Here is a 19488-nt window from a genome sequence, read left to right on the forward strand (position 1 = left end):
GCCTTAAATATCTTAACGGGATCATTACATGGATTTTTTTTTTTTCTGGGCTTGTTTATAATTTAAAGTTTAATGCACTCCTACATTTTTCAACATAGGAGCACATCTATCTTGTTCAGATCTCACCTATGTCAGTTTTATTCACTCCAGTCTACTATGTGTTTTATTTTCCTCATCTAATTAAGTCTAGCTGAAAGGAGATGGAGGTTTCCAAACAACTGTTACTGGGTGAAACCCATAACCTTGATCTGTTTTTGGGTAAACTTCTTGTTCTTTTTCATAGTGACCTTCCTATTTCATTACTGTTCTATCCAGTAACAAAAATGTTGATTTGAAGAAAATTGGTGCCAGTTTCGTTCAAAGCAATTGTTCTGCTGATTAGTGTGTATCTTATTTTAAATAAATGCGTAGAGTGTGCTCACAATTGTAAATTTCTTTGGATGTTATGAAGAGGAGGGCATGTTGCAAGATAAAAACATTGACATTGACAGAGATGACCTTTCATCGAAGGCTGATATGATGGATGGCCGATTGCAGTGACCTAATAAACACTGTTATTTATAGTATAAGCGGTGAAATGGCTAATGTTGTTAATTATGGCAATAAGTCCTTTTAATTAGACAGGTGCAGTGAGGGAGTAGAAAATACCAGAAAATTAGAGGGGGTGCAGCACAGCACATTTTATACATTTTTTTTTGCATTTTTTAAAATGATTTATCAATTTATGACTTGAATAAGGATATTTCTGCGTGCAGCTTGTTTTTAGTTGGAAGGCCTGGCGGTTCTGTTTTGTGCAACCTGATTTGTATGAATGGGACTTCTTTGCACTGAAGGTGATTCAGAGTCTGCCTCGAATGACAATCCAGTCTTCTCAAGGCTCTCTTGCTTTCTCTGCCAATTGTTGCTTTAGCCTTGTATGGAATATTAACAGAGGACTTTTCAATAACTTTGATGCTCATGCAAATTATGCCATTCATTCCAAGGGGAGCATGATAACTAATGCGTAAAGAAAATTAGTCATGTCAAACATTGGTTGCACAAGAGCTATATATCACTTATTTCTTTTATAATAATTTTCTAGAAACATGCCTGTCGCACACACTGTTTCTCTACTCTGTGATAGTCTTCCCCTCCTCATATGAGAACACACACGTAGGGCATGTATGCACTTACTGCTTTGTATGAATAAACTCCCAATTAACCTAGCTGCCATTGTAGCCAAGTTTTTGTAAAGTTTCTATCTGTTTCACTGAGAATTTTGTTAGGGGGATGTGTGTGTGTTTGTGCTTGCACTTGGCTCGAAAACCCAGTCCCCTGCCAGTTCTTGAATTGGTGACATCTCTCATGCTGGTTGGCTTCATGTAGTGTGCAATGTCTGTGGCCAACACATCTTGGTGTTTTATTTATCGGTAGGACTAGGATGGATAGATTATCTGCATTTCAAAGTGAATCTATGAATCTGTGGGTTTTTCTCTCACATTGTTTGTACTTACTTCAAGAAGCAGCAAATGATAGAAATGATCATATTACATTGCTTACACTAAAGCATCAGTTTACATTTAATGTGATAAACATTGCTTGATCCTTTAGAAATATTGTGATGATATGCTGATTTGGTGCTCATCAAACATTTCTTATTATAAAGGTTGAAAAACAGGTGTGCTGCATTTTCTTTCAGAATTCTTTGAATATAAAGTTTAAAAGAATAGGATTTATTTGAAATAGAAAACTTTTGTAACATTATAAATGTCTTTAATGTCAATGGTTAATGATTACTGTCAAGAATTAATCTTTCTTTTTGGTATTACATTCCAAATTTTTAAGTGGTTTCCGTTCTAATGAAATGTCTGCCAAATGAAAATGCTTTTAAAGGGTTAGTTCACCCAAAAATGAAAATTCTGTCTTTAATTACTCGCCCTCATGTCGTTCCATTAAGATATTTTTTTGATAAAATCCAATCGTGAGGCCTGTTACAAGTTAATTTAGACTTTTTTTAAATGCCCAGAAAGGTACTAAAAACATATTTAAAACAGTTTATGTGACTACAATGGTTCAACCTTAATGTTATGAAGTGACGAGAATACTTTTTGTGTGCCAAAAAAACCCCCAGAATAATGACTTTATTCGACAATATCTAGTAAAGGGCGATTTCAAAACACTGCGTCATGAAGCTTTGAAACTTTACAAATCTTTTGTTTCGAATCACTGCCAAAGTCACGTGAACCATTGAAATTTCAAAACACTTAACGTTAGTGTTGTCACGGTACCAAAATTCCAGTAGTCGGTACCGATACCATGAAAATTTTACGGTTCCCGGTACCAATTTCGGTACCACAGTAAAATCTATTGGAATTATTTTACTATTTTATATAGCCTATTTTAAAAACATTAAATATGATTTGGAGTGTGTGTGTTTGTGTGTGTATATATAGGCTACCTCAATGAAATAAATTTTGAAATATAAAATAAATAAATAAATAATTAAATGCTCAAACATCCATTGTGTACTGTTGAAAAAACCAGCATATGCTGGTAAAGTAGGTTTTGAAGCTGTATGCTGGTCAAATGCTGGTCCTAAACTGGTCCTGCTGGTCCATACTAGTCCTAAGCTGGTCCTGGACCAGCATAAACCAGCTCAAACCAGCATAACAGCTTCAAAACCTACTTCACCAGCATATGCTCGTTTTTACAACAGGGGTAACAGACGGGCGTGTTTATTTTAGCTATTCCGTCAGAGAAACAACACACTACAGCCTGTAAAACTATGAAATAAATATCGGTAAATAATTGTAACCTAAATAATAAGAAAGTTAAATATTATTTCAAAAAGCATTCGTTTTTTATTTCCACACAAAGACGCGTCATATATAGCCAAAGTCCCGTTATTACTTTGATATAGCCGCTTTGCGCTTTGAGAGGGATGTGGGACACAAGCAGGAAAGAGACCATTTCTCTTTAATAATATCTTCGTTATCTCCTGATGTTACAAACACCTGACACTTGTTGTAAAAGGTCTGAAGAGCGTGTTTTATCCTCCGCAGGGGCAAGACATTCAGGCTATGTGTGATTTAGTGCTGCCAGAGAAAACGAAAGTAAAAATCACTGGTGTGTGAAACGCGCTATAGACAAATAAACTTGACGCGCCTTATAAAGTCCAATAACGAGCGCAAACTCTGTTAAATAGAAACTGACGTGCAAGCAAAAAAGTTTCTGTCCTACGGTGTTTTTTTCTACTTTACCACAGTAAATAATGCTAATAGCCTATAATAGGCCTAAATGTGAACGAAAGAAACGTTATAATCCCCTGCGTGAGTGAAGATTTGGGAAAAGAAACAGATTCCATGTTCAGTTGAATAACTAATGGAATATTGTTAAATTCTCTGCTAATCAGGTGACCAGATCGCGATTCGGAAAACAGAATACGAAGCTTAAATGTATGGACTCACGCACCTCTCTTATTCGGTATTAACCAAAATGTTTCCATGGCTGCGATGTCACATTTAATTGCTAAATACTGGCACAGCCCTATCAGTGGGTACCGAATATACCCGGATTCTCGGTACTACCGGTACTACAGAAATGCTGGTATCGTCACATTTTCAAAATTTCAGTACCGACTTGGTACCGAAGTACCGGTACTTTTGACAACACTACTTAACGTAATGAAGTCTCGTTTACTGAAATCACGTGACTGGCAGTTTGATACACGCTCCGAACCACTGACTTCTGATGGTGACTTTTCCAATGTGGTAAAAGTTAGAAGAAGCACTGATGTTGTCTTCAGTAAAAATAGTCAGGCTTTCTTTCTGACTGTAAAATTACTAGCAAACTGTCAAGCAACAATGTTTTATTTATTCGCCGAAGACAATTTTTTGTATGCATTTAGTGCATGGTGATTTTGTACCTTAGCTATAGATCTTTTAACCTTTTCTTATCGTCTTCCATACAGTATTTGCTGAAACTACATTTATATACTTCACGAGCATATACAGATTGACCTCCATAACTCATAATCATCTTTCCTCTGGTCTTCATCTTGACTGTAGGCGGTTAGCCCGCCATTCGTTGGCTGAGGTGGAGCAGACCTCTGGCTGGCCAGGTGGTGGATGGGTGTGTTGATCTCATTAGTACACCTGAACTCAATCCCTGCAGTTCGCCTACTTTCTAATGAGGATCTCCCACTGCTCGCCCTTCTTGACACACAGACTGTTTTTGTTTGGGTTTGCCTGGTCTCCAGTCAGAATGGTTTGCCCTTTCATAGAGCTATATTTCCAACCAATGTACAGTATAAAATTTCAATGTCTGCTTTGTGATTATACCTTCTTTTCTCTCCAGCAAAGGGTTTCAGCTGATCAGAATGCTTCTTGTGAATGATTAGCAGGAAGTTTGCTCCACTATTTGCTGAGATAACTCAACTCATATCAACTCTAAGGCAGACTGTTAAAGTTCAGTGTGATTTTGCATTTGTCTGCACAGAATGAATTGAGTGTATGTGCTTAGAGAACATGATAATTATCTCACCGCTTATTCGTTCAAATGAGTTTGTATCGGGGCAAAGTTTCATTTGAATGAGTATGCAGATGGTGGTTTGGCTGAAGGCTGTGAGAAAGATGGTGGGGAGTTGAATAACTAAACAGCAGTAGTCTAGACACGCCCCGGTGGCTGTGAGAGTCTTCTTCCATTGTGTGAAGTTATTTAATTTCTGAAACATAACTCTTATGTTCTCAAGTGCTTCACAGAGGGATCCTTGAATCTGCTGTTTCCTTTCAGCCATTAGTGGAGAAAGAATTTGTTTTCTGTTTTCACCCAGAAGAAGCGCTTTACCGTACTTTTCTGTGAGAACTGATGTTTTGTGATCTATATTAGGGCTGGACGATTAATCAAAGTAATCGAAACTGAAATTCAGAACCTCTAACCGCTGTAATTTTCCCATGTCGGTTATTTTGTTTTTTTAATCCTCAAGTCAAGTCAAGTCAAGTCAAGTCAAATTTATTTATATAGCGCTTTTACAATTGGTAATTGTTTCAAAGCAGCTTTACATATTAGAAGCACAGAAAAAAGGGAAGTGGTTAAAAATAAGCTGTACAAACAAGCGTGGTAATATGTAACATATACAAGATGGTGCTACATTAAGCCAATGTCGGCTGACTCCCAGGGGTGGAAAAAACCCCCTAGGAGAAAAACCCAGCGTGCTAACACTGGGAAAAAAGTCCTAGGAGGGAAAAAACCCCTTGGAAGATATATATAATATATGTAAATGGATATGGAGATCAAAATCTGAATTATACATTTTTATTATAGAGATTAAAAATAGATTATATATAAATATATGTAAGCGGATACGGGGATTAAAAATCTGAATTATAGATGCAGCCAGAACTGGATCTGTAGGCCCATTGTCTCCTGGGCTACGTTGTAGTCAGGTCCAGACACAGGTTCTCCATCTGATCTGGATACGGCCTGGATCCAGCACCCGGCAAACCTCAGGATAAGCAGAGAGACAGATATTAGCGTAGATGCCATTCTTATTCTGATGTACAGGTATATCTAGTGTTATAGGAAATGTTCTCGGTTCCGGCCGACCTAATTATTGCAGCGTAACAATCCTTTAACGGATTTGAAAAATGTTAATGTATTGATAATGTGTTATGTGTATGCAAGAGCAAAGAGATGTGTTTTTAGTCTAGATTTAAACTGACAGAGTGTGTCTGCTTCCCGAACAATGCTAGGAAGATTGTTCCAGAGTTTAGGTGCTAAATAGGAAAAGGATCTGCCGCCTTCAGTTGATTTTGATATTCTGGGTATTATCAACTGGCCTGAATTCTGAGATCGCAATAAACGTGAAGGACTATAATGCATTAAGAGCTCACTTAGGTACTGGGGAGCTAAACCATTTAGAGCTTTATAAGTAAGTAGCAAGATTTTAAAATCTATACGATGTTTATTAGGGAGCCAATGTAATGTTGACAGAACTGGACTAATATGGTCATACTTTCTGGTTCTAGTAAGAACTCTAGCTGCCGCATTTTGGACCAACTGTAGTCTGTTTAAAAGCCGAGCAGAACAACCACCCAGTAGAGCGTTACAATAATCTAGTCTTGAGGTCATGAATGCATGAACCAACTGTTCCGCATTTGTCATTGAGAGCATATGTCGTAATTTAGATATATTTTTTAGATGGAAGAAGGCGGTTTTACAGATACTAGAAACATGACTTTCAAATGAAAGATTGGTATCGAAGAGCACACCCAGGTTCCTAACTGAGGACGAAGGTTTAATGGAGCACCCGTCAAGTGTTAGGGAGTATTCAAGGTTTTTTCGTGAGGAAGTTTTTGGTCCAAAGATTAGGATATCAGTTTTTTCTGAATTTAATAATAAGAAATTTCTTGTCATCCAGTTTTTAATGTCAGCTATGCATTCTGTTAGTTTTGTGAATTTGTAGGTTTCGTCAGGGCGCGAGGAAATATAGAGCTGAGTATCATCAGCGTAGCAGTGAAAACTAACACCATGCTTCCTAATTATCTCTCCTAAGGGCAGCATGTACAGAGTGAAAAGCAACGGTCCTAGTACTGAGCCTTGTGGTACTCCATATTGAACTTGTGAGCGATACGACATCTCTTCATTAACTACTACAGACTGATAACGGTCAGATAAGTACGATTTGAACCATGCCAAAGCAATTCCACTAATGCCAATATAGTTTTCAAGTCTTTTTAAAAGAATGTTGTGATCGATAGTGTCAAAAGCAGCACTGAGATCTAATAACACTAATAGAGAAATACAGCCACGATCGGATGATAAGAGTAGATCGTTTGTAACTCTAACGAGAGCAGTCTCAGTACTATGGTATGGTCTAAATCCTGACTGGAAATCCTCACAGATTCCATTTCTTTCTAAAAAGGAGCACAGTTGTGTTGAAACTGCCTTTTCTAGTATCTTTGACAGAAAAGGTAGATTCGAGATTGGCCTGTAATTTACTAAATCTCTCGGATCTAGTTGAGGTTTTTTAATAAGAGGTTTAATAATAGCCTGCTTAAAGGTTTTTGGCACGTATCCTAGTGTTAAGGATGAATTAATTATATCAAGAAGTGGACCTACGACCTCTGGAAGCATTTCTTTCAGTAGTTTAGTCGGCATTGGGTCTAACATACATGTCGTTGATTTTGATGATTTGATAAGTTTAGATAATTCTTCCTCTCCTATAGCGGCGAATGATTCTAGTTTTACCTCAGGGACACTACAGTGCACTGTCTGAAGCGAAACTGTGGACGGTTGCATGTTTTTAATTTTCTCTCTAATATTATCAATCTTGCAAGTAAAGAAGTTCATAAAGTCATTACTGCTGTGCTCTATGGAAACGTCAGCAGTTGAATCTCTGTTTCTAGTTAATTTAGCCACTGTGTCAAATAAATACCTAGGATTATGTTTGTTTTCTATTAAGAGATTTGAAAAATAAGTAGATCTAGCATTTCTTATAGCCGTTCTGTACTCAATCATTTTTTCTTTCCACGAAAGGCGAAAAACTTCTAGTTTTGTTTTCTTCCAACTACGTTCAGTTTTTCTAACAGCTCGTTTTAGACCCCGAGTGTGCTCATCATACCACGGCATTGGATTAGTTTCCTTAATCTTCTTTAGACGTAAAGGAGCGACTGCATCTAATGTGCTGGAAAAGAGAGAGCCAATAGTTTCTGTTGCAGCATCGAGTTCTTCTAAGTTGTCAGGTATACTAAGGCGATGAAACTGCTCGGGGAGATTATTTATAAAGCAATCTTTAGTGGTAGACGTGATGGTTCTACAATATTTATGGCTGGGTGGTGGTTTTGTAGCCTTGGCTAATTGTATTATACACGAGACTAAATAATGATCTGATATATCATCGCTCTGCTGTAGAATTTCAACAGCATCAATATCAATTCCATGCGACAGTATTAGATCTAAGGTATGATTACGACAATGAGTGGGTCCTGACACGTGTTGTCTAACTCCAATAGAGTTTAAAATGTCTGCAAATGCCAATCCAAATGCGTCTTTATTATTATCTACATGGATATTAAAATCACCAACAACAAGGACTTTAATCCTGTTAATACTTCCCCATTAAAAAAACATACTACTGCATGTGTAGCCATGTGACTTTGCCCCGTCCAATCAGTGTCATAAAAGCAACATGGAGGTGAACGCCGGTTCGACACGTAGTGATGGCGCGTGAGCGGTGAGCCTTTCGTCTTCACTAAACTTTGTCAGTTGTATATGTTTTAAGGTTTGCCAGTTTGGACATTCAAGCGATTTTAGATGATCGGATGTGTATTATTATATCGAGCTACCATGCTCACGCAGCTGCATTGTGGCACGAACACTCATACAAACAGTTGCTGCGCAAAGTGTGAAGATCGCGCGCACAGAGGAAGGCAGAAACTAGTTGTCAGCGCTGTCCTGTGATTTATCACTAAAGTAGCTTAGAAACTCAAAACTTATTATAGCATATATTTTTCTACTTTTGAATGAACTATTTACAACCCACAGCTTCACAATTAATAGAGAGACGGTATAATTCACACACGCAATCGCTCTCATTACATACTGGTACTGTGCTAATTTATCTTTATCTGATTTACAACGAGAAGAAATCTGTAAGAAATGTTACAAACCCTAGATAAAATAACTGCTGATAGTGAGCTGTTATGTCGGATCACTCTTTCAGTAGGAAAAAATATCCCAGCTTTAATAGTCAATCATATTTACAGTACAAACCTTGTGAATTAGTGAACTATAAGGGCCAAAAAAACAAAAACAAACAAAATAATCATTCATTAATCGTAATCGAGGTAAAATGTTCAATTAACCCTCTGGAGTCTGAGGCTGATTTGGGGCCTGGAGAAGTTTTGACATGCCCTGACATTTGTGCTTTTTTCAGTTGTTCATAAACATATTAATGACACAAGTGTCATTACACTGTATTCAGCACAAACTAGGCTACCATAATATGTGAGGAACATGTGTGTACATGTTTGTGTTTTTGAAGGAATAATGTTTATGCGTGGTTACTGAAAAAACAAAAAACTTAAGTCACTGATATAAGGCCAATAAAAGTATATTAAATCTGTGTTCACAAGACTTTTGGGTATTGAAGGTTGTAGACTAGAGTTTTTGCTTCAAAATTATGTAAAAATTATGCTGACTACTCTTTCATTTATAACAATATACTGATTTAGTTTTTGTAAGACACTTTTTGCCAAGAAACACGGTATGCGAGGAGGCGTGAATCTCCATGAATAATGGCTCATTCTCACCTGTGAAGACAAAAGAATTGAATAGTAATGACCTGAAAAGACTTGCATATTAATGAGGCATTTCAGTCAGGTAGGCTGTGAAAAAAAACTTCTGTGATGTCTCAAGCTCATCATGGTATATGAAACATACAGAAAAATTTTATTACAATATAAAATAATGGTTTTATATTATACTTTAAAATATAATGTATTTCTGTGATGCAAAGAGTCTGAATATAGGCTTTTAGTTTAAAAGCATGCACATTTGGAGAAATATAGGATTCTCATATGTTTATGTCAATTTTCTATACAGAGGAGTTATTTTTTATTTAATATTCATTGTTATCTCTATGAGCGCTGGTGTTTGCAATTCATACTGCAGCCGGAGGGCGCTCTGTGCATTTTAGTCCACAAATTCACCTAAGAAGAAGACGATATTCCATGAATGGTGTTTACCAATTCATACTACAGCCGGAGGGCGCTAAAGAAACAAAAACTCACTTAAAACTTATCAATAGAAGAAAACAAACAGGAATTTACTGAATGTCTTCCAGAGATCGCTAACCATGGCTTTTTCATCCAGATAAACAATTTTCAAGGCAATAAATACACGATTGAGATGATGAATGCATGTGTTGTCTCTGAATTTGCCTGTGAATAGCGCTGGCTCCGTGGGTGTGGCCGCATTAGTGGGTAATGAGCTGAATCACGGACTTCTGACATGGCTCTCTTTTCATACAGATTACATAAACACAGAATGTTTGTTTTCTTGTTGACTTGCACGATTTAAAACCTGACATTTCAACGTTTTGTTAGACATAAGTATGAATTTTTTGTGATTAGTATTCACTAAGTTACACTTCATTTTCTGAGAACTATCAGATTGGACTTCGTTCAGAGGGAGATGAGAGATCACGCATCATGTTAGTTTTCTTTATTTTACAAAAAGCACAACATTTTGTTTTTACTCTGAGTATATACAAATAAAAGGAGATATTCTATAGTTTCAATTGATGTATTACTTATGTTTCTATGACAAAAAATGACGGAGTATTTTAAGTCTGTTTTGCTGCAATGTGAAAAAAAACCTGCAAAACGCGCCGGCGCGTTTTTAGACCTCAGAGTGTTAATTGAGGTTTTGATTTTAGGCCATAATCGTCCAGCCCTAATTTATATTAACTTATAGAAAGGAGTTGATAGAGTTGTGGTTCAGGCTCAGGGCAGGTTCCATAATTGCTGTGCCATGGTAACCAGGTTGATCCAGGAGTATTTTCACTGTGGCAAGATCATATGTGATCTGCATCATAATTTTGAGTTGTTTGGACCCAGAAAGGCATTTTGAAAGTCTTTGCTTTCTAATATGATATAATTGTGTTTCTGTTCCAAACCATTGTCAAAATATAATCATTTAAATGGTGGCTGTCATAACTTGGCCTATAGAGATTCCAAATAATTTTCAAACATTTTATTTGATAGAATTGGGAGAATTAGAAGATTCAGAAGTTTGGGGTCTGTAATTTTTTGTTTTGTTTTTGAAAGAATTCTATAATCACCTAGGTTGCATTTATTTGTTCAAAAATACAGTAAAACACACAATATTGTGAATTATTAGCCCCATTTCACACAGTAATCCCAGTATATTACCATAAAATTACCAGAATTACTTTACCAGTAAATACACAAATATGCTGTTCACACAAGCAATGGTGTTCTGGCTTTTTACCGTTTAAGAGACCATTCACACGTCAGCAGCAAAATGCTGGTAAATTCTGTAATGTCAGTCATCACAAATTATCTTTAAATGCTGCTTCGTTGTCTTCATTCATCTGCATGAGGAGAGGTGCTTTAGTTTCATTATCTGTTCAATTTGCCAATATTTTTTGACGTCCGAGTGATAGGCGTAAGAAGATGAACAAACAGAATGTGTTTTTGCTCTTAAAAACTAAAATTATAGTATTCAACTGCAGAGCTGCAGCGCTGATGAATGGAAAAGAAGGCAGTTTCTCGAGCATGACATGCTGGAAAAAGCTGTGAGACGTGACACTTCGGATGTCCATCTAGCGCATATTCACATAGAAAATAGCACAGAGTAATTAAGTAATCTCCATAAGAACATTATGATTGGCCCAAAGCAGACTTCTTACAACATCGGGTTCTCACTTTGTACATGCTCATACCAGTAATCTGCATTCTTTGTACACACACAGCATCATATTGGTAATTTTTCCCCCCTATGATTCGATTAAATAGTTTAAAGGTCCTGTTTTTCGTGGTTTTTTGAAGCTTTGATTGTGTTTATAGTGTGCAATATAACATGTGTTCATGTTTTGCGTGTAAAAAAACACAGTATTTTTCACATAATTTACTTATCTGTATACCGCTGTTTCCACTGTCATAAAAACGGGCTGATGACTTCCTTGTTCTATGAAGTCCCTCCAGAAATACGTAACGAGTTCTGATTGTGCCAGCGGTTCCTGTGTTGTGATTCGACAGCAGCTTAGCGCTCCTTGCCTGGAAAGGTCACGCCTCTTACCATAACGTGGAGATGCATGCTCTCAGTGTTATTGTAAACATAGTTTTACATGTGGATTATAATTTTCGGTAACCGAGTTAAATATAAATTGTAACCATTGATCTCTAAGTACAGCGTCCCTGGGAAGGCCAAACAAAGGTGATTGGACTGCGGGATGAAAATAACAGCGTTTCGATGACATGGCGACTAGGGCTGAAACGATTAGTCGACATTATCGACAACGTCGACAATAAAAAATTGTCGACAAATGTTTTTGTTGTCGAATAGTCTCTTGATCTCATACGACCTATTTGAAGGGCCTGCAATAACGCGGTGTAACCAGTGGGGCGCTGTAGCGCAATACTGTAATGCAACCCTCCCGGATCCAGTCCAATAAAAGAAGTCAGCGCTTTGGAGAGCATAGTGCAAATGAAGTCGAACCCGTGAAATGTGGGAGATTAACATAGCATAAACATAACAAACATAACGTTTAGCATAACTACAGAATACTGTCATGCAGGGCCACCAACTCTCATTCAAACTCACTGTTCTCACGCCACGTTCATTTTCTCACACAGTGAAAGATGCATCGCAGAGCAAAGAGGACACAGACAACGGCAACGCACCGACAGATCAGGTTACTTTTGATATAAAACTAAGTCTAAGCTTTTAAATTCAGTCAATATTACTACGGGATTCAAACAATACTTGTGGTGGTGACGCTGTTTAACGTTGTGTGGCAGATCGCTGTAACACCTCGGTTCAAGCGGCATGTGAACTTATTCCTCTCTATTACAGCGCGAAATAAACATGAATAAACATCAAAAAGTACTTACTGAACTTACTGAAATGAATCCATCTCTATTGTAATCACTTAATCGGAGTTTTAACCGCAGAAAGAAGTCAATAAAACTTGCAAACAAATATATCACACAAAATGTAACATTTACCTCAGGAAAGCCATTCAATGACCATAAACTCGATAGTTTGTGTGTGTGTGTGTATGTATATATATATACAATATATATATATATATCTCATATTATATATTATATATATATCATATATATATATATATATATATATATATATATATATATATATATATATATATATATATATATATAATATGATATATAATATGTGTGTGTATGTATGTTGTTGTTTCATTTTTCAAAAAAAACCCCACATAATTACATTATATTTTTTTAACCTGAAGGATATTGGTCTATTCAGTTGGCTTGAAAATTATTAAAAATACACTTTTAAAAGCTGAAGTGATTTCCTTGTTTTATTTACTAGTTAAAGTACAGTATAACTCAATATTTTAACTAATTGCTAAAGTAGAATAATCGAACAAAGCTTACTGATTAGCCAGTGCAATAATCGATGATTAGTCGATTAATCGTTCTAATAATCGATAGATTAATCGATTATCAAAATAATCGTTTGTTGCAGCCCTAATGGCGACAAACACACTCTACAAACGCAACTCTTGCTCTTCTCCGTGGGAGCGCAACAAGACCACGCCCCCTTTTTTTGTGTATTCCTGTGGGCGGAGGTTAGTCAAAAAACTGTTTTAGTGACGTCATTAAAGAAGGAAGTAGAGGGATGTAGTCCAAACTGGCCGTTCGGTGTAGGCGACTTCTGTTAAATAAAATATCTCGCTTGGCATTGAACTTTGAGCTTTAAAATTTTACAGATTTTATTTATACTCTAACAACAACATTACACACTAACTAAAGTTTGAAACATGGGATCACGAAGAACGGGACCTTTAATATAATAATAATAATAATAATAATAATAATAATAATAATAATAATAATAATAATAATAAACTTGTGTAACAGTTCTTAATGTCACTTTTGATAAATTTCTGCTTAATCAAATTACTCTTTAAAAAGTCTTATTGACCTCAAACTTTTAATATACATTATTTTTTCAATTTGATTTGATGCTTAATATAATATAATATAATGCATATATTTCACAATAAGCACTACATCAGTGGTTCCCAACCTTTTGTCCATGAAGCCCCCCCTCCATACATATAAGAAACCCTGAGGACATGCAAATTCACTTTCTACCAGAAGGTGGTGTTTATGGAACAGCAGCAATACACTGCAAAATATGCTTACTTCTTACTTAGGATTTAAAATAAATATCTTAAATAATAATAATAAAAAAAATCTTAAATCAAGATGCTTTTACTATATAAATAAAATGACATAAGATATTTTTTCTTGTTTTCTGGAAAAAAATCAAAATGTGAATTTTTGCTTAAAACAAGCTAAATTATCTGCTAATGGGGTGACAAAAATCTTGTTTCTGTTTGGGACAGTGACAAGAAACAAGATTTCAAACAGAAACAAGATTATTTTTCTCACCCCATTGGCAGATAATTTTGCTTGTTTAAAGCAAAAACTCACTTCATTTTCCAGAAAACAAGAAAAAAATATCTTATGTCATTTTACTTATCTAGTAAAAGCATCTTGATTTAAGAATTCTTAGATATTTAGACTGGAAACAAGACAAAATACTAAATAAGAAAATCATTTTTGCAGTGTAGAGTTCCCTTGGTTACCTCTGTAAAGTCAGTTCCTTCAGAAATGTATTCATATAAGCCCCGACCCCAATTTAATAAGTAGAATTGTCTTTCAATATTCTGAGCTTCGCAACTGTGAGCTTGCTCTCCCCGGTACAGTATTTTCTCTCCTCTTCTCTTTGCGTCCGTCTCCAGCATGTCCCATCTCTAGCCTCTGTTAACGTCCACACAAATTACATTTTTGGAAATGATTGCAATGCATGTTGTGTGCAAGTCCTGGACAAAAAAAAACGGAACTGGCCGTTTCTGATTGATGGTCAGTAGACCGGTGCATCTCTACTACTGGCAACCCTTCACCTGAAGCTCTAATGAAGAGAACACACTCCCATGTTAGGGAAAGAAGAGAGTGGAAGAAGAGGTGTGGTGTTTTTTAAAAAAATTTTTTTTATAAATAAAGTAGTTTGAACCATACACAGCCGCTGCTGACTTTTCATTTTTGCCGCAGCTCTCACAGCCGGTGTGAACAAGCAAACGTCTTTTGCGTCATAAAAATGTGATCTGTTTATGTGATCTGCAAGATGAGAGACCACCTATAGAATCAAAGGAAGTAATTGACAACATTTTCGGATAAGTTGCCGATCATTTGGAGCATTCCTAGAAACTATACAAAAAGGTTTTTCGTATTCATGTTTGACCTCAAAGCATATAAACTCTCGCGCCCCCCTGCAAACTGTGGCGCACCCCAAAGGGGGGTGCGGGCCCCAGGTTGGGAACCACTGCATTACATATTATTTAAGCGCTATGCCCTACAATGATCTGTTACGCCACACTACCTAGCATCAAAAAGCATGTCATTTGACATTGATAATTTAAGCTGAAGTGATTTGAAAGCAGAGACTTCTGATGTCTTTTGGTGAAAAGGTTAAAAACTACACATTTGTGACTGTATTTAGCATGCTAATTGTTGTCCAGGTCACAACAATTGAAAAAGGTGCAGAAATAGAGAAGCTTGTGGAAAAGATCTTGGTTATGTAACCAAGCTGTTCACACAGAACGCATTTTCTGTGCTGCTTTTTCTATTTAAACATTCGTTAGACAGAAGTGTTTGACCATTGCACTCGTTTCTCACATGAGAGCTGCATATTTAGAAAACCATGTAAAGTTAAAAGAAGTTAAACTTAAAAAAAAAAAAAAAAAAAAAAAAAACACGTTTAGAGACTTGGCTTTTTTTTTAATCAATAATCAATTTACAAATTTATATTTGATTTATAAACGTTAGTTTAAACGTATGCGCTTATGTAGTCATGTTATTTCATTGCTTTATAAACAATTTAATGCGGTGCTTTAATATTTTGCTCATTGCGCCCTCTTGTGGCCTCAAGATACAAGACAAAAGCTTTTTTTCCCCTACCTGAAATTATGCTTTTTAAATTCGAATTTAGTTTTTCAGCCATTTTTACAGCCCTAGTTTAGCTTTAGCTCTGAGGAAGACAGAGTTGCTTTCCCTGATAACTGTTCCTGAGATCAGTTGAATTGAAGCTAATCCTGTTGGCTGAGCTGCCATATGCTGGTCCTCAGCAGAGATCGGGAGGTTGAGGTTAGCTATATGAACTGCAATTAGCTCCTTGCTTCCAAGGTGTAACTCCTCTAAAATGACAACAAAAAGTTAGAAGGGTGTAAAGGCATCATATTCAGGCCCTGGAATTTAGCTACATTTTTACATGGGTTACAAAATCTTGATCTTGCAAATGAATTAGTTGTGAAATTTGATTTAATCCAGTGTGAATCACTTCAAGAGCTTTTAAAATTCTTAGTTGCCATACTGAGTACAGGGGATGGAGGACCACCTGATATTTAGATAATTATAAAGCAAATATAATTACAGCCAAGTAGCACAAGATGTATTTGCTGTCTCCGTTAAATTGAGTATGACAATGACTTCTTTTTAATTGCATGTTTGTGGTATGTTTTAAATAATTGAGAAAACAAACACTGTCAGAGTGAATGCCAAGTAGATGGAAGGTTCTACAATTATAATATAGGCTTGTGAATGTTTTATTTATTTATTTATTTATTTATTTTTCTCTTTCTTTCATGGGTGTATTTCATCCAATTACTTTTTCCTTACATTATGTTTTTTTGTAATGTTTTTATTTTAAAGTCTTAATATCTACAGGTTAATTATCTTTTTTTCTTTCTTTTCTCTGTAAAGTGACAGTGCAATAGGCACCATTGGGCTGTAATTGTTAAACTTATAATGCTGAATTTTAAATTAATGTTGGTTTACTGAGTGCATTGTGAAGTTGAAGGCATTAATTTTTGAACTAGTAACGTTCTATATGTGTAGACTATGTATAGTTTTTTTTTTTTTATGAATGTAGAAAAGCAATAGGAAACTTGCTTATTGCCATTGGATCCAAATTGACATGGTTTATTCATTATTTGAGATTTTTTTTTTGTTGGTATAACGGTTTTCTCAAAAGTCTTTCAGAAGGTCACTTGTCTTGTTTCTGGTATTTCATGCTAAGTTCAGTAATTGAGAGGTTTCTGTGATTGAGAGGTTTTGTGTTTTTGGAGGTCTGTGTTTCTTTAATGAAGGTCATTTCCCATGCACAGACTTTCTGATTGATCACCAGCACAGCATGTTTACACTGAAGCATGTGAATTTGTTTTGACTCCATTAATGAAGTAAGACTGATGGCTGTGATGCTTGGCCGAGCCACCAATAACTGCACTCTCTGTGTGTGTGCGTGTTTGACTTTTGTGTGTGCCACTAGCTGAATTAATAGTGCATGTAAATGTTTAAAGGAAGGTTGTGAAAATGTAGATTTGGATTTTGACTGATTATAATGCCTGCCATCTGGGATGGAGTCGAACTGTTTGCATGAGCCGTGCTGGGTTACTGCTAAATAATCCAATTCTCCCTCTAATGGAGGACTGGAAAGAACCTAGACTAAGAATACAGGCAAAATGTGCTGTTGTTTGTTTGCTTTGTTCCTCCTTATGAGATTTGGCAAACCATTCCTCTAAAGAATTTCCAAAATAAAATACCGCAACAGCATTAGCAAACATGCTTTTCCTGAGCACCGCGAAAGCCGTTTTTCCTCAGCGCACAAGAGCGATCCAAAGCAACAGATGGGTCTAATTTGGTCCTTAATCCAACATGCAGACATTCCAATTGCATATTAGCACATTCATATGTCACCAAGGAACATTTTCTCATTTACAATTGCCTATGAAACTTTTGTCTTTTACACAGATGGCAGCATGCAATGGTGAGCTTGTAACCATGGAGAGCAGTTACAAAATTGCACTGCATGCAATTCAATTCTCCATCTTGAATTTTACGCCTCATCTTTTTGTCACTCTTATTCTGAATTGGCCTTTAATGTGCATAGAGCACTGTGCTCAGGTCCCTTAGTAATTGTCAAGGGATGGCGGTGTAGAATTAAATTAGAAGGCTTCTTCTCTCTCGTCTTGATAATTGCATTTCCAATTATTTCTTCATACATGTATATTGCAGGCATTTCTTCACTTGGACTAATCAACAGATTTGATCTGAGAAAGATGATACAGTTGAAAAATTTAGAAGCTAAAAAAACTTTCTCTCTCTCTCGCACACACTCACACACACTCACATGTTGTGTTTCTGTGAATTGTGGGGACTTTCCATAGGCGTAATGCATTTTATACTGTACAAACTGTATTTTCTATCCCTCACACACACTCACTCACACACTCACACTCACACACTCACACACACACACACACTCCCATGTCTGTATGAAAATATAAATCCTTGAAACTCATTAGCAAGCTTAATTGACAGGTTGATGCATTTTATGCATCGTCTTGTGGATTTCATGTTAATGAAAGACTAGGGTATTGATTGATGTTGGTGGTTTCTGTGTAGTGAGAGTTTGGATCCCAAGCTTTCTTTGTCAGTATTTTCACCACTTACACATCAGCTTCATTAAATTATCTGGAAAGTTTGGCATATGTATTTGTGTTGCCATGCTTAGGCTTAAGAGACTCCAAAAAACGGCACATTTTTGGCAAGATGGCTTTAAACTTTGGAAGTCTTACAAGAGATGCTAGCCAATTAATCTCATTTAATTATAACTAATATCTTGGCATCTGTGTGGTAACACTGTAGACCAGTTTAATTCTTTGGTGTTTTTATTTTTCATTTTCATTTAATTTATTTATAAAGCACAAATAAACACAACAAAACTGTGCTGTACAGAGAAAAGAATAAAATAAAAGACAGTAATAATAAAAAGACATCACTAAATTTAAGAAATCAAGAGTTATAATGAATGAAATGCAAGACTAAGAAGATAAGACTGTAACTTCGATTTAAAATCATATACAGACGAAGCAAATCTTACAGATAAAGGAAGACCACTGCAAACGCACAGTCACCTCTCAACTTCAGTCTTGATCTTGGATAAGACAGAGTAATACTGTCTGATTATCGTAGGCATCTGACTTATTCGAGTTTAAAAGGTCTGACAATTTAGGAAGGTGCCAGACAATTTAAAGACTTAAATAAATTGTTTTGTTGTGTTAAATTTGTCTGTCCACAAATTAACATCCCGCATCACATTCTTTGTTTGTGAGCCTTGCAATTGTTTTGAATTGATCTGGTGGCTGTTTCACTTGGTTAATGCATGATATTTTGCATATGTGCACATTCTCTTTTCTCTCATTAGCCTTTGATGATATCTATGAATAAACTTTTACAGGATTAATTGTTTATCGAGATGAATTGCACCGCGGTCCATCTCGAATGATAACGCATCTATTGGTTAATAAAATATATATATATATATAATTTTTTTTTTTTTTTTTTTTTTTTTAGGGGTGTGGCGAGACAGGTATCTCACGAGACGAGACGAGACTTGAGATTGAGTTCATGAGACGAGACAAGATTTTTACACACTATTTTTAAGAAATCCTCAATGGCGAAATACATGACTAGAAAAAAAATTCTGCATGTGAATAAATGTTTTAACTAATCATCTTAGTAATTAATGTAATTTCAGTTCTACTTTCTGAGTATGAATTATCATATGCAGTAAAAGACAACAATACTCAAGTACTGTAGAAAGGTTTTGTCACTAACTCAACTGACTGACTTCTCTTCTGTATGATTT

General features: G+C 36.0%; 1 protein-coding gene across 9 annotated transcripts in view; it reads left to right on the forward strand.

The window, feature by feature from the left end:
* Window positions 1-19488, forward strand: part of diaph3 (diaphanous-related formin 3) — a 333418-nt gene that overhangs the window by 12330 nt on the left and 301600 nt on the right. The window lies entirely within an intron of this gene.

This window comes from Megalobrama amblycephala, linkage group LG21 (assembly GCF_018812025.1).
Source record: "Megalobrama amblycephala isolate DHTTF-2021 linkage group LG21, ASM1881202v1, whole genome shotgun sequence".
NCBI lineage: Eukaryota > Metazoa > Chordata > Actinopteri > Cypriniformes > Xenocyprididae > Megalobrama > Megalobrama amblycephala.